This window comes from Chelonoidis abingdonii, chromosome 1 (genome assembly GCF_003597395.2).
Source record: "Chelonoidis abingdonii isolate Lonesome George chromosome 1, CheloAbing_2.0, whole genome shotgun sequence".
Lineage (NCBI taxonomy): Eukaryota > Metazoa > Chordata > Testudines > Testudinidae > Chelonoidis > Chelonoidis abingdonii.
Window position 1 is genome coordinate 96,641,147 of NC_133769.1, and position 16,175 is coordinate 96,657,321.

Sequence of the window (16,175 nt, forward strand, 5' to 3'; positions counted from 1 at the left end):
GATGGAAGCTGGGATTCAAGGAGGGGGCAGGCATTTATTTCATTGGCTCTGGTAGGTGTAGCTAGACTTGCTCTAAGCTGCTTCTAGTCATTCCCAGTCATAATCAGCTCTTAAAAATCTTTGGAGATTTGTAAGAGCAGGTTAGAAAAACAGCTGCCAGGAATGGTCTAGATAATACTCAGTCCTGCCATGAGTGCAGGGGACTGGATTAGAAGACCTCTGGAGGTCCCTTCCAGTCCTAGGATTCTATTATTCCTTTTGGGTAGGTCCCCAGAGAGCAGTGAATGGTAACTTCTCTTCTCCAAGGCCTTTAGTCCTATCTACCCTATCACGCCGCCTCCTCAAGACCTGCCCCCAGGGCAGACTGTGAAATGCTATAAGCTCTGCTGCTCTCACTAGGCAGATGACACTCTGCTTGATGCCATCTTTTCAACAATCATGGGTAAGGATAAGATTTCTCATGGTTATTTTTAGGAAAAGTCACAGACAGGTCATGAGCAATAAAAAAATAATAATCATGCAAGCCATGACCTGGCTGTGACTTTTGCTGCTGCAGCTCCATGGTTTCCCCACAACCGTGGTGACTCGGAGCTGCAGGGTTCCCCTCCCACTCATGGCAGCTGGGAGCTGCAGGGTGACCATATTTCCCACAGAGAAAATGGGATATCCCAGCCCCTGGCTTAAGGTCCTCCCCACTCCCTCAGCCCCTGTGCTGGTATCTTGAGGAGGGCCCCCTGAGGAGGCTGTCAACCTTCAACCTTCACTGAAACCCTGAGGGGGCCCTGCTGGGGACCAGTTCCAGTCCTGCAGCTCCTGGGGCTGAAGCAGAAACTGTCTCGGAGGTCTCTAGAAGTCAGGGATTCCATGACCTCCATGACATAAACATAGCCTCAATCATGGGTGCTGTGATTCCCTCCTGACGCAGCACATGAGTGAAGTGGGGACCCAGATGAAGAGCAGCTGACTAAACCAGGCAAGACATAAATAATGCTGTTCAAAACCGAGTAAGCAGTTTGAGGAACTAACTGGAAGGAAAACTTCCTTTTTCCCTGACACTGGCTGCTGTGGTCAGGCATACACAGCCTCAGGGGCCAGCTTGTCCCAGGATGCCTGGGTAGATGTATTAACCAGAAATCTCTGTTCACTTTCAGCTGGCCAACAACCAATACTCATTGCTAGCCCTCTAGCCACAGAGATCTGAGACTCTGTCACTGCCAGGCTGAACTATTGCAACTCACTCCACCTGGGGCTGACACCCCCTGGAGATACCCAGAAGCTGCATGGTCCACCATGCCTTCTAAGCAGAGCTACATAACATCTATTCATCACACCAGAGGCTTGGCACTCTGTGTTGGCTGCCATTTGCATTTCAGGTGCATTTCAAGGTCCCCCTCTTCAAAGGCCTGGCTGGGTGAGGCCCCAGTTGCTGTAGAGGCCATACCTTTGCCAATCTTGCTATGCCCAAGAGAGCCACTGCAGTGGGCAGAGCCTAAATTTCTACTTGTGAAAGCTCAGCTTATAAGGTATCCTCAGGAAATCGGAGCTAGCCCAAATCTCATTGTCCTCAAGTTTATGTGGCTGGGTAGGAGGTGTCTGTGCCTGCTGCTGCTTTGGCAGGAGCTGAGGACGCAAAGCAGCACTAAAGAAAGGAGAGCTGTGGGCTCTCACCTGCCTCCCCGTTTTGCTGTGGCTGCAGGGCTGAACCAGGAGGCACTGGGACTGTGGTCCAAAATGTTTTTAAGCTATTATCTATATACTATTTAACGGCTTTAAAATAAAACCATCCCTTCGGGCATTTTTTTAAATGCTAGATTTGTGACTTTTGCCTTTTTCCGCTGTGTTCAGACTATGGCTTTCCATACAACTGACCATACCAACCCCCTAGCCCTACTCAGTGTGCTGCGAGACACACTGGGCCGAATTTATCCCTATGCAGGTGCTGAGCTCAGTGCAGGGACAAAGAGGACAGAGAAGGCACCTAGGTCAGGGTATTCCCTGGGGTCAGATTCCCATCTCAGATCACAGAAGCCCGAGCAGCTCTCCTAGCTTGGGATCTAGCTGCAATGGCCGCTGTGGGCCACCATGGCAGTTGGGAACAACCAGGGCACAGGAATGCATTGGACACCCGCACTCTCAACCTGAAACACTTTCTGCACTGGGTGCTCTTGTTGGAGAGTAAAGCTGTGCCTGCTGGGGCTCACCCTATGTCCAGGGGGCAGACCCAGCTGCCTTACAGCCCCTATGAATCAGCACAGGGAAGGATTCAGCCCACTGGTTTTCAACTACAGATTTTCACCTATAGAGTTTTCCCAAATAACCATGATGTAAAATACCAAGCACAAAATGAAGGAGCCACTAGCACTCAGTCTCCCATGAGAAATTGACTTACCTAGAGAAAGGAGGAAAGATCTACCTTCTAGAGGTGATGAAGTACATTTAAATTTGTGAGGCACTCAGATACTACAGTGATGAGTGCCAGAAAAATGCTGTGACAAGGTACATATTGTGTCTGTAGCTTTTAAAATATTTTTACTTACTTGTTATGGTGTCATAAGTGTACATGGAGCTGTATAATGAATGTTCTGTGTTGATCAGTTAACAGTCTCCTTGGTAGCTCCAAAGAGCTTGCAGGCTAATACCAAAAGCTAAACAGTATGGTACAAGACAGGACAGACTGGGATACGAGTATTAGAACCTGAATGTTTCATGAAATAACTGGGGGCTTAGAGGTTTTTAAAGGAAGAGTTCTTGGGAGCATGACACATGATGACTTGAAGGCTGTTCCAGGCATACAGAGGAGTGATAAAGGCATAAAGTCTCGAGTGTGTAAAGAAGACAAAAGGAGATGAAAGGAGGGAAGCTTTAACTGAAATTAGGGTGTGGGTGTTGTAGGGAGACAAGGACGGAGATGGAGGCAAGGGCAGAGTGATGGAGGGCTTTGGATGTGAGAAGATACTTGAACCTTTTGTGGGGGATCAAACCCAGCGCCGAAAAGTCTATCTATGGGATTGCCAACTTCAAGTGTTCAAAATCATGAGTCAGATCCCAAAAAAATCATAAGGTTGATTTTAAAATCATGAGATTGTTTACAATAATAAATGCTGGAGTCTTGATTTTCCTGCTGGTTTCTGAGCCTTTAGGTAACATTCGATGGCTTCAAGCTTTTCTCCCCAACCATGAGGGCTAGAAATGTACCTTTAAAAAAAAAAGAAATTATAGCTGAGATTCTCATGGATCTCTTGATTCCAGAAACCAGGGCTTTAAGCAACACACCAAATATTGCAGCACTCACAATACAATAGCAAAAGTTGGCGATATTGCAGATGTATGGATGGATGGATGGATGTGCATACACACACAAACACAGGTCTACAGCTGTGCAGGGCATCAAGACCAGTGGGATAGAGGATGCAAACCCTCTCCCCACACACTGAGCTGAGTATCTGATTTCTAGACCTTTAAAAACATCAAGAATTCAGAAAAATCAACATCACATATATCATTTAATCACTGAGTCGAGTGAGTGAGAGAAAGACAATCCAGAAACAAGTGCACTCCAGTATACGTATTGTCACCCACTTTTGACCCAAAAGGTTACCAATATTTGGGGTCTTGTGGGTTGTTTCCACCAGGAGGAGAAATAGATGATCAACTCTGCTATTTCTTTGATGCAGTCCTGTGTACTTATGAAGAATATACAAAGTCTTGATTCCCTGAATACAGCAGGAAGCAAACAAGAGACACTTTTCTTGCTGTGTAGTCCAAGACTTTTTTTCCAGCCAGCACGCTACCCAAAAAGCTCTCTTAGCTTAAGAACATAAGAATGGTCATACTGGGTCAGACCAAAGGTCCATCTAGCCCAGTATTCTGTTTTCCGACAGTGGCCAACGCCAGGTGCTCCGGAGGGAATGAACAGAACAGGTCATCATCAAGTGACCATCCCCTGTGACCCATTCTCAGCTTCTGGCAAACAGAGGCTAGGGACACCATCCCTACCCATCCTGGCTAATAGCCATTGATGGATCTATCCTCCATGAATTTATCTAGTTCCTTTTTTGAACGCTGTTATAGTCTTGCCCTTCACAACATCCTCTGGCAAAGAGTTCCACAGGTGCATTATGTTAAGCTTTCTTTCAGGGGCCTGCTACAAGCAGCAGAAAGGATGGTCCAGTTGCTTAGGGCAATGGCTTGGGCACTTTAGGTTCAGTTCCTTGCTCTGCCATGGCCTTCCTGTATGCTTTTAGGAAAGTCAATTAGCCTCTCTGTGCCCAGCTGTGCAATGGGGATAATAATATTTCCCTACTATGGGGACATGTTGTGAGAATAAACACAACAGATTGTAAAGTGCTTTGAGAGCTACTGATGAAAAGCACTATATAATAAATAGGGATTATTTTTAATTATTATTATTATTATGTGTTTCTGCTGCCTTGTCTGTCTGCTTTTGTGGTGTTTCTGGCTGCACCTCCCCAGATCCACCAACAATACCTGGCCCCTTTGGCCTTTGCATTCAGCCATGTGACATTCCCCAGGGTACAAGCTGGACTGATTGACAGCTGTTCCCCCTCAATTCTCCAACATAGAGTGCCTTTTACACTACTTTGCTATGAGAGCTACTACTCCCGATCTGCTCACATACAGCCTCCAGCATGTAAATTATTCTCAGCTGAGTTCTGAGTGCACTTAGCCAGCCACTCCTGAATTATGCTACCGAGACACACCAGCAAACTCCCAGTGCCAGACTTGTCCCCAGAAATGTGTGTCTTGTACTGTCACCTCTCTCCTTCTGGACAACACAAGCTCATATAAAGTCTGTCATTTTATTTCTGAAAATGATATGCACAAACCCTGTTATCTCAAAAGGAATTTCTTAGACACTTCACTCCAAAGACACATTGGTTTAGATAAAACAATAAAACAAGTTTATTAACTACAGAAAGAGAGATTTTTAAGTGATTACAGGTAATGAGTCATAAGTCAGAAATAGTTACAAAGAAATAAAAGGTAAAATGCTAACTAATACCTAACTTAACAAGCTAAGTGAATTTAAAGTAGAAAGGTTTCTTTCACCACATGCTTACTGCAGTCTGGCTGGATTTTTCAGCCAGGACCCTTCCCCCAGTTCAATGATGCTTCTTTTCTCTTTCAAACATTGTTGATGCTGTGAGTAGATATGAGAGGACAGAGGTGATTTGGGTCCTCTGTTCTTCCTGTTTATAGCACTTCTCTTCACTGAGAATCATCTCCAACTGCGCTTCAGGCAACATCAACTTGGAGATGATTTTGTCTGCGAAGATGTAAATTTCTCGCTCATACCCTACTCCTGGTGGATTTCTGCACCACTGCGCACATGCAGAATTCTTGTCTGGTGCAGAATTTTTTTCTGCATAGAAAATATATTCTGCCTGAGAAGTGCTGCAGTTCTGCCTCTTGCCCACCAGAGGCTACTGTGGCACCAGAACAGACAGCAGAGGCTGACAGGCAGTAACAGCCAGCTGCTGGCCACATTCATAACAATACCCTTGCCCATGAAGCCAGGTTAGGAAGCACAGGATATGGAGGAACAGACTGGAATACATGGGGCTGCTGCAGGTCACAGATTATGGTTCAGAAGGGCTGTGGTGGACAGACTGGAGCAGGGGGGTTAGGAGTTACTGGGGTGACAGCATTGTGCCAGGGGCTGACTGGGAGGGGGCTGCAGGGCCACATGGGAACAGGGGCAGATGTGCCTGACTGAATGGGAGAGGCTAGGGGTCAGTCAAGGTCTGAATGGAGGAGGCTCCCCAACAGACCTTCCCCTGCATAAGAAAACCTGTTCCATACTTCTTCCACCAACGCCAACAACCCTCCAGGTTCACTCTCATGCTCTTTCCCTCTTCTTCAGCTCCTCCCTTCCCAGATTCCACCAATCCCTTTGCACTGCTTCTGAGGGGTGCAGGAAATACATTTCTGTATTGTAGTTTAAATGAATTATTACTCAAAGTTATGCATTAATTTACCTAGTGAGGAATCAATTTGTAAAAAAAAAAATCTCCTGAATTATTTTTCTGTATTATTAGAGACATATTTGCTGACAAGTGTTTTGAAATAAATTACCAACATAATTGAATCTGGGATGATTATATTGTGTTATTTTGACAAATAAAATATTATGTGCAGAATTTTTAATGTTTTGGTGCAGAGTTCCCACAGGAGTAACACCCTTTTCCCTGCCAAATGATGATTGCTTAACCAAGTGATAGAACATTTGATTTTGTTGATATCTGGCTGAGGTGTCAGTTTGCTTTTTGTCTCTGAGGAACTAGTCTGTGCCTGCTTTTCTAAACTTGGAGCATGTCTCCGCAATGTCACACAATAGAATCTTAGAATTTTAAATACACATTCTACCAGTGCAATAACGATCAGAAAATTATGAGTTTTCAAATGATACCTCACTAGGTATACTCTGTACAAGATTTATCAGTTTTGTAAAAAGGATGAACAAGGGTACAGACTGTCATAACTCCCCAGTGAAACCCTTCTACCCGCCTCACTCACCTTCTGACTGGCCTTTCATGTGATTGGTGTTCTGGGCTATGGCTCCTAGTGTTTTAAGTACATTATTCCAGAAGGAGCTTAACTATTTCTTACATTAATCCTAAATGAAGCCCGGGTGATACATCCACCAGTTTCAGTGAGACCTGCCACGAGTGCAGGGGGACTGGACTAGATGACCTCTCAAGGTCCCTTCCAGTTCTATGATTCTATGATCTCACCCAACCCTCAACATAACAATACCTTAAACAAAGAACTAAATACTATACCTGTCTCAGGTGCTACCAGAATATGGGTAAAGACACCCTAAATACTTTGCAAGGCTAGGGACTGTTTTGTTTTACATTTTTAAAAGTGAATATACTGCTTATAAATAAGGCTATGATTGTCTCATGGAAGTCACAGGAGACATGGAATCTATGACTTCCAAAGATCTCCGTGACATTTTCTGCTTCAGCTCCGGGGCTGGGGCGCTGGTGTTGTCAGCCAGTGGGGACCTCAGAGCTCTCAGCTGCCATAGGTGGCAGGGCCCCCTGCAGCTCCCAGCCACCAGCCCCAGAGCTCCAAAGTACAGCAGGGGGACCCTGCACCTCCTAGCTACTGGCCCTGGGACTCCAAGCCACCGTTCGTGGCGGGGGGACCCCACAGCTGCCATGAGCTGCAGTGGTGGTGGTGTTGGACCGCCCCCCCCCCTTCCTGTTTTGTCACAGTTATTTTTAGGAAATATCACGGATAGGTCATGGGTGTCCATAAATTTTTGTTTATTGCCCATGACCTGTCCGAGACTTTTACTAAAAATGTCCATGACGAAATCTTAACCTTAGTTATAAATAGTGCTGCATTGATGGCTGGAAGCACTGGGTGCCTCTGTGCACCTACAGAAGAGATAAAGCAATGCAAGCATTTGTCACACATCATTTTCCTCCAGCACACCCTCTTATTGGAGGGGTCAACCATAATGGATGAGAACAGAGATCAGTCTCTCTGCCCCAGCCCATTCTTGGCAGAGGGTGCCGATTTGTCAATTAGCACCAGCTGTGGTGGTGTCTTTTGTGATATGTTGAATTGAGACCCACAAACCCATTTCCTACAGGACACTGAGCAGACTTTGCACACTGACCATTTTTGGTTATTACCAACATGGGCCTGATTAGACCAAATGTGATCTAGAGACGAAAGGCTTGACAGACTCTAGTATGCTCCTAACTCACTTTCCTTCCCCATCCCTAATTCACCTTCCTCTCTCCTTTGCTGCTCCCACTTAATTGTCTTGTTTCTTATACAAAACTCTCCAGAGTGACCTTCTCTCTCTGCCATTCCAATACCTTTATTTTGTCTTGTGAGGTAGAAATGTTTTATTCCATACTGTTGGGAGAAGGATGTGGGCAAGAGCATGGGGAGATGGAGAAAAGGGCCACATCCCTGCACAAGATAGTGATGGAGCAAAACTAACAGACAATTGTAACAAAACAACTTTGCATCAGTTATAGATCCTAACAATGGTGCATTGAGAGCTATGTAAGGCAAGGACTGGAATAGCAAGGTGTGCTGCAGATCCCAAACAAGGTGCACTAGCAAAGCTCTGTGGGGCCAGGATTGGGATAGCTGGTGATGTAAGGCAGCAGAAAGGTACATCTGTAGAGCTATGTGGGGTTGGGACAGAAATAGAAAGGGGCGTTGCATATAAGGCTTGAGGTACATTAACAGCTGTGTGGAGAGCTCGGGACTGGGATAGTAGGGGGTGCTGCAGCTAAGGACTCAGGTACTCACCTGGCAGGTGGAAACTTGAATAGTACATGCCCCCACTAAGCATGCTTCTAGCCTTCATCATCCCCCACTAAAAAAACAAAAATATTCAGACCACAAATATTTATGAAGAAAAAAAAATCCAGTGAAACTAGATAGTTACTACTAAGTGAGAGAGAAAACCCCAACTACAGGAAAATAATATGTTAGTAAAGCCTAGAAACACTAATCCCAATCCTACTCCCACCTGTGTTCCCCAAGACAGTACAGGACCTAATAATTCAGAAACACTCCTGCTGCATACTACTGGGAAGAACTTAGTGTTTGCATCAAAGCGATTGCACTGATTGTGGTTTTGACTGGCAGCTGCTGAGGCACTTGGTTTTCCTTAAAGCTTTTTTTGAACACCTCAAGCCTTCTCTTTTCATCTTGCTTTGGCAAGTTTCAGGCATTAGCAGAGCCCCTTGTTTCTCATAATTCTTCAACTACTCAATTTGCTGCAGAATCCACTGCTGAAGTATTGCACAGCAGAAACTAGGATGTTTTAAAATTAAGAGTCAGCGTTTCAGCTGGTGTAAAGGCCTTGTCTACACTACAGAGTTTTGTTGACAAAAGGCAGCTTTCATCAACCAAACAGTGGAGATGCACAGACTACAACGCTCCTTCTGCCGACAAAACTCTGATGTGACACTCCATATCCTTTATAGAAATATGCTTATGATATGAATATGGCATAATTAAGACACATTTTAGACAAGATGGCTCATGTAAGAGATCACTGGAAAGGTTATGATTTACTGGATGTGATTATCCAATGTGTATGCCTGTATCATTTCTGTATCTGGAGTTAGGAATATTGACTATGTAACTATTACAAGTGTGGTTATACTTGGAGATGCCCACCAGACAGTGAGCAATCAGCCTCAATGAGCTATTAGGAAAAAGACAGTGAATCTTAGAAGATGGGGATTCCCCCTCTTTCAGGAGTTCCTTCCTGTGGAGACTGCAAATAAACCTGGTTTCATGGTTGTTTTGACACTGCACCGTCAGGTGATAATGTCATCTGGTAAAAAGTACCACCTTGGACACTGCTCGTACTTTTACACTGAAAACAAAGGCTTCCCACCTTATGTAAATTCTATCTAAGGCTGGGAGTAAGGCAAAAGGACTCTTCTCCATTGCCTTCCTGCCCAAGAAGAAAGACTGCCAAAAGTACCCAAAGAGACAAAGGAACTGAGCTGAGGGGAAGGCATGGGCTGAGTCTAGACTGAGGCTGAAAAAACACAACAAAACAAAACAAAAAACAAAACAACACACACACACCCCTGAGCAACAAAAGTTTTAGTGCTGAAAAGCACCAGTATAGACAGTGCTTTTATCACTGGGAGCCACGCTCCCGGTGATAAAGCTACCACTGCTTGTTCGGGGTGGGTTTTTTTTGTTTTTTGTTTTTTTTTAAATCACTGGGAGAGATCTCCCCCAGCAATAAAGCATGACCACACTGCCCACGTCACAGCACTGCCGCAGCTGCGCTGTAACATGAGTAGTGTAGACATACCCTAAGACAGGAGTCTAGTCTGTAAAGAGAAATAACTGGAACTCTAAGTTACAGAAACGCTGCAACTTACCTAAAACAACATTTAGGGTAAGAAATTTTTGTAACTTGTTTCTTGAGTCTATTTAGCCTAGTTTGTGTGTTTTGTTTTATTTGCTCAGTAAATCTGCTTTGTTCTGTTTGCTATCCCTTATAAATACTTACAATCTACCTTTACAGTTAATAAACTTGGTTTTATTTATTATAAAACCCAGTTTGTGCAATTTATAATTGGGGGAGGGTGAGCAGTTGTGCATATCTTTCTCCACATTGAGGGAGGGGGTAAATTTATGAGCTTACATTGTATAGATTTCTCTACAGCGCAAGACAATATTATTGTATGTGTACTTTCCAGATGGAAGCTGTACTTGAGTGCTGGGAAATTTCCTAGCTGAATTTTCCCATAGTGTGCATACAGCTGTTTGCAGACTCTGTGTGATTCTACAGCTGGTGCTCCCTACCTGTGTGTGTGCTGCGAGAGAGCCTGATTCAGCAAAACAGGGAAAGGGGGACCAGGCTAGAGGAGCAGTGAAATCCCAGTACATCAGGTGGCATCCTAGAAGGGGAGGGGTCTAACCCATCAGCGGCGCAGCAAGCAGGGTAATGTGCACAGCTTGTTGCTCTTAGACACTGGTGGGGATTTTAAGTGAGTTTTAAGTGTAGTGGCTAGAGAATAAATAAAGTTGTTACTGGTTTTTTATTTTCTGTTTGCTTATTTTAGGTAAGGGAAGCGGGGACAGGAGAAGCAGGAAAATGAGTGAAAATGAAGCTACCAAAAAGTTAGAGTTCCACAGGTTGCAAGTAGAAGAAAACAAAAGGATGCATAAGACACAGGTGGAATTAAAACAGATGGAAATAGATGAGAAAAAAGTATTCCGCCAGAGAGCCATGGAACTGAGACAGCTCGAAGCTGATAAGGAAATGGAAGCCCAGAAGCTAGCCATTGAGATGCAAGCCAAGGCAGAAGAAGCCAGGCAAAAGGTTGCACATCAGAGCCATGGAACTGAAACAGCTGGAGGCTGACAAAGAAATGAAAGCAGAAGCAGCCAGGCAGAAGTTAGCCCTGGAATGGAAAGACAAAGAAATGAAGCATGAACTGGCCATAATGGAATGGAAGAGACAGAACTCCACACCAGGGGGCTCCACCTCTCCAAAAATCCACAAGGGGAGCTGCACTTGAGTCCTGGGAAATTTTCGACCTGAATCTCCCCATAGAGAGCTGCTTGCAGACTCGGTGTGATTCTACAGCTGGTGCATCCCTACCTGTGTTTGTGTTGCCAATAGCCAGAGAGCCCGATTCAGCAAAACAAGGAAAGGGGGACCAGGCTAGCAGAGCAGGCGGGCTCAGTGAAGTCCCAGTACATCAGGAGTATCCCAGAAGGGTGTCCAACCTGTCACACTCTCCTGCTTTGATGACAAACTCCTCCCACACCTTCCTTGCAACTTCCCGGCCCATCTCAGTACCCCACTCACCCCTTTGGACAACTTCCAAAATGACAACTGGACTTACACACAGCTATAAGAGCCTACACTGCCCTTCATTGTTATCTCCCTTCCCACTAAGCCTTTTGTATGTGATAATTGGTATTTAATAAAAACATACTCTCTGAAATATAACCAATTTTTGTCTCCTACACATGGTAGTTGCTGCTGGAATTAATACACTGTGGCAATTTGATCATTTCTAAGTGCAAATCACAGTCAGGAATCATCAAAATTTTCATGCAAGGCATCAAGTTAATAAAGCCTGGCAGAGTGCTGCATAGAAAGACATGTTACTGAAGCTCATTGTCAAAATGGTGCCTCAAAGCCTCCTTGATTCAAATACCTCCCCCCCTCATTGTGCCCCTCTAATAGCACTGGTATATGGCTGCTCAAAATCCCTCACTCTCCATCCCAGGGGAAACTTTTCACCCTTAGCCTCACAAATATTGTGGAGTGCACAGCAGGCTGCTATGACCATGGGAATATTTTCCTCATTTTGGTCTAACTGCCATAAAGGCAGCACCAGAGTGCTTTTAATCTGCCAAAGACATATTTTACCGTCATTCTGCACCTGCTCAGCCTATTGTTGAAGCACTCCTTGTGGCTGTCCAGGTTTCCTGGGTAAGGCTTCATAAGCCATGAGAGTTTGGTGTATGCTGGGTCTCCCTGGATCACTATGGGCATTTCAACATCCCCCATTGGAATCTTCTGGGCTGGAAAGAAAGTCCCTGCTTGCAGCTTTCTGTACAGGCCAGTGTTCCTGAAGATTTATATGTCATGCACCTTCCCGGACCACCTCACATTGATGTCAGTGAAATGTTCATGGTGATCCATAAGCATCTGCAATAACAGAGAGGTAACCCTTTCTATTTTTGTATTCCATCCCAAGATGGTCTGGGGCCAAAATTGGGATACGCATGCCATCTATTGCCCTGCCACAGTTAGGGAATCCTGAATCCTATTTCCACAAACCATCCACTATTTCACACACATTGCCAAGAGTCACAGTCCTTAGTAGCAGGATGTGATTAATGGCTCTGAACACTTGTGTGAACTCAGCCCCAATGATCAACTTTCCAACTCCAAACTAATTTGTGCCTGACCAGTCTGTTGCCAGCTTCCATATAGCAATCACCAGCAAAAGGGCAGCTCTCATTTTGGTGTCCTTGCGCCACAGTGCTGGGGTGAATTCCACACACAGTACCAAGAAGGTGGTTTTCTGCATCTGAAAATTCTGCAGCCACTGCTTGTCATCCCAGTCCTGCATAACGATGCGATCCCATCTCTCAGTGTTTGTTTCCCAAACCCAGAAGTGATGGTCCACCATGTGCAGCTGCTCTGTAAATGCCAAAAGTGATCTGGTGTTTCTTTCCACACAGTATGTCAGGCACCTCTGATTCCTGTTCAGACTGGGAGCTCATGATATATTGCATGCCCAGCCACGTCATGTTCATAATAGTGACCTCAACAGTAGAGAGTAGTGCAGGATCCATCCGTTCAGACAGACAGAGATGGTGGGCACACAGTAAACAGGGGTCATTGAAAAATGCAGTCAGAAGCCCGTGGAGAGATGGGTTGGAAAAAACTGCATCATGGGATGTTGAGCCCGCACCATGATGCACTGTAATCCATTCCACCTTTCCACAACTCCTCGCTGCAAAAGGTGGCAAGTAGCACAGTGGGATAACTACCTACAGTGCACTGCTCTCTCTGTCGATGCTAAAGCACCAACTGTGAATGTGCTCTGCCAACAGAAGGTGCATTGTGTGAATATGCAGAAGTGATGTAATAATACTGTTTTTTGATTGTCAGCATAACTCGCATTGACAAAACTCTGTAGCGTAGACAAGGCCTAATTGTCTCAGCTCTAATCTATCCCACTTTATACTGGCTAAGAATCTGGTCCTAAGTTTCTAGCTGTTGTAGTTGTGAAGAAAGCCTTCCAGATGTGAACAAAATATAAATGTTTTACTGCCTGAGTACACAGACAACTGAAATAACAGCTCTGGGAGAGGTGTGAACCATTGTTTCTGTAGTAACTGTGACAAGATGGCCAGCGTAGTATGCTGCGGCAGGATCTCCCTCACTCTGGTTTTCTGCTCTTTCAAGTCTCACACACCTCCAAGCTCCAGTCCTCCCTCCTTCCTCCTTCTCCCCTGACTGCCTGAAACAGGGGGTTTTATTAGATTGCTAACAGGGCAGGTTATTGGGTAGGGGAAAATGGGAAGACTAGTGGTTGTCAAGAGTTCCTGGGGAAGGAGAACTAGGTGTTGAAGCCCCTCCATAGTTTCAGGTCACCTATGTCTCAACCTACAAGGGAAGGTAAAAAGAAGATGCAGCCTCTCTTCAGTATGAAAAGCTTAAAAGAGCTGCCTGTGTATTAAAAACATAAACTGACTCGCATACCTTCTTGGATACCAAATTTCTACCACTGCACTGTCAAACCCCCAGCTCTCCCCTGAAAACTACAATGCAAATAGGCATTATCAGTAGCAAATACTATGGCGTGTTGAAAAGTTATGGCAGCATAAATAAAATAAACTGAATTTACAAGGAAAATAAATCATACAAAGAGACACTGCACTGGTTGTAAGATTTGTTTTCACATTTAATCCAATAAAAACTTCCATTTTACGTGACTCTGCCATGGAATTCAGTACGAGAGTTGCACAGACAGGAAGGGACCAAGGGTAATTGGAGCAAGCTGCTGAGGAACAATAGGGAAAGCTCTTTCATGCACTGCACACGACATAGTAACAGCAGAGGAGTCAAATTTCTAAAATTAAATTGACTTTTTATTAAAAGAACTATTTAGAGAGATGCTGAAACTGCTGCTAGCATTCCAGCCACATGCACCCAGACTGACTTTCGGATACCTCCTCCTGCAAGCTGTGCCCCTCTCTCCATGTTTCATGCAAGGTTGCCAAAAAAGCTGATGTTTATTGATATCATTACAAAATATTTATATTAACAACTATGTGTTTGATTACATCCCTTTCCCCCACCCTTCGTATATTGTTCATCTTCTAATAAGCTATCTGGGGCAGGAACTGCATCTGCCTAGCACAATGGGACCCTGATCCCAGTTAGGGCTTCTAGTTGCTCCTGTAATAAAAAAACATAACAATAAATAACAGAGGTAGGATACTGGATTATATGGTCAATGGTCTGCTCTGGCATGCCATGAAGGTGGGACACAATGACCATTACAGGCCATCCAATGGCCGGGTGTTGGCAGCAGCTGGGGTAGCTGAAGATACTGTACCAATGGCCACCTGCTAAAGCAGGATGCTGATATAGAGGGACCTGTAGTTTGTTCCCCTGTGGTCTAGTGATTGCACAATGCACCAAGATCCCCTCTTCATGGCTGGGGCAGTCGTGGCCCTGGCTTTGCCCTCCAAGGTGCTGTCCCACCACATCCTGCCAGGCATAGGTGACATGTAGGGAGGGCCTGCAAGGTCAAGTACCCACTTCCTCCCGTTTCTGCTTGGCCTGGCGGCAGGGCCGGCTTTAGGCCAATTCAGCCGATTCCCCGGAATCGGGCCCCGCGCCTTAAGCACCTTTTAAATTTTTTTTACTTACCCTGGCTGCGGTTTGCTCCGGGGTCTTCCATGGCCCCGCTCCCTTGACCAAAACGCCGGCAGCAGCATGGCTGCCCCACAGCCCAGCTCTCCCAGCTGGAGCCCCAGCCGGAGCGCAGCAAGCCCCGCAGCCCCGCTCTCCTGGCTAGAGCCCCAGCTGGAGCACGGCAACCCTCCCCGCGGCCTCGGCTGGAGCCCCGGCTGAGGCGGGGCAAGCCCCGCCACCCCAGCTGGAGCCCCAGCCGGAGCACGGCAAGCTGCCTCGCAGCTGCTCCACCGCCCCGGCTGGAGCCCCGGCCGGAGTGGGGCAAGCCGCCCTGCGGCCCCTCTTTCCCGGCTGGAGCCACGGCCGGAGCGCAAGCCTTACCCTGCAGCCTTGCTCTCCCAGCTGGAGCTCTGGGCCCTTTAAATAGCCCCCAAAGCCCTGGGATAGTGGCGGGCTCCGGGGGCTATTTAAAGGGCCGGGGCTCCAGCTGCCTCTGCCATCCCGCCCTTTCAATAGCCACCAGAGCACCCCCCCCCGACCCCCATGTATTCTCCAGGGCTCCTGTGGCTATTTAAAAGGTCCGGGGGGGGGGTAGAAGCAGGGAAGCCCCAGGCCCTTTAAATAACCCCCAGAGCCCTGGGATAGTGGGAGCCTTGGGGGCTATTTAAAGGCCGGGGGCTCCAGCTGCCTCTGCTGCATCCCCTGCCCTACCCCCACCAGCCCTATCCCCCCGCCTGCAGCCAGCTCTGCACCCCGTGCCCACAGCCAGCCCCTGCCAACCCCCCTGCCCTGTCTCCAGCCAATCCTAGCCACACACTTCTTTGGCCCTGCTCAAAGCCAGCCAGCCCCCCACACAGCCCTGCCCGCACCAGCCCCGCACACCCTGCCTGGCCTGCCCACACCCAGCCCCACACCCCCTGCCCTGTCTCCAGCCAATCCCTTCTGCACTCCCCTGCCTGAAGCCAGCCAGTTCTGCACTCCTCTGTCTCCAGCCCTGCCAACTCCTGCTGCATCCCCCTGCGGCCCTGCCTGAAGCCAGCCTACCCCACACCCCTGTCTCCAGCCAGCCGGGCACCCCTTGCCCTGCCTGCAGCTAGACCCTACCTCCAATCAGCCCCTGCCCTGCCTCCAACCAGCCTCATGTCCACTGCTGCCCTGCAGTTCCCAGGGCAGTAACCCTGCACACCTGCTTCAATGAGGGGGGCAGGGGGCAGCTGGGACCCACACATGTGCACGCCCGCAGGGAGTG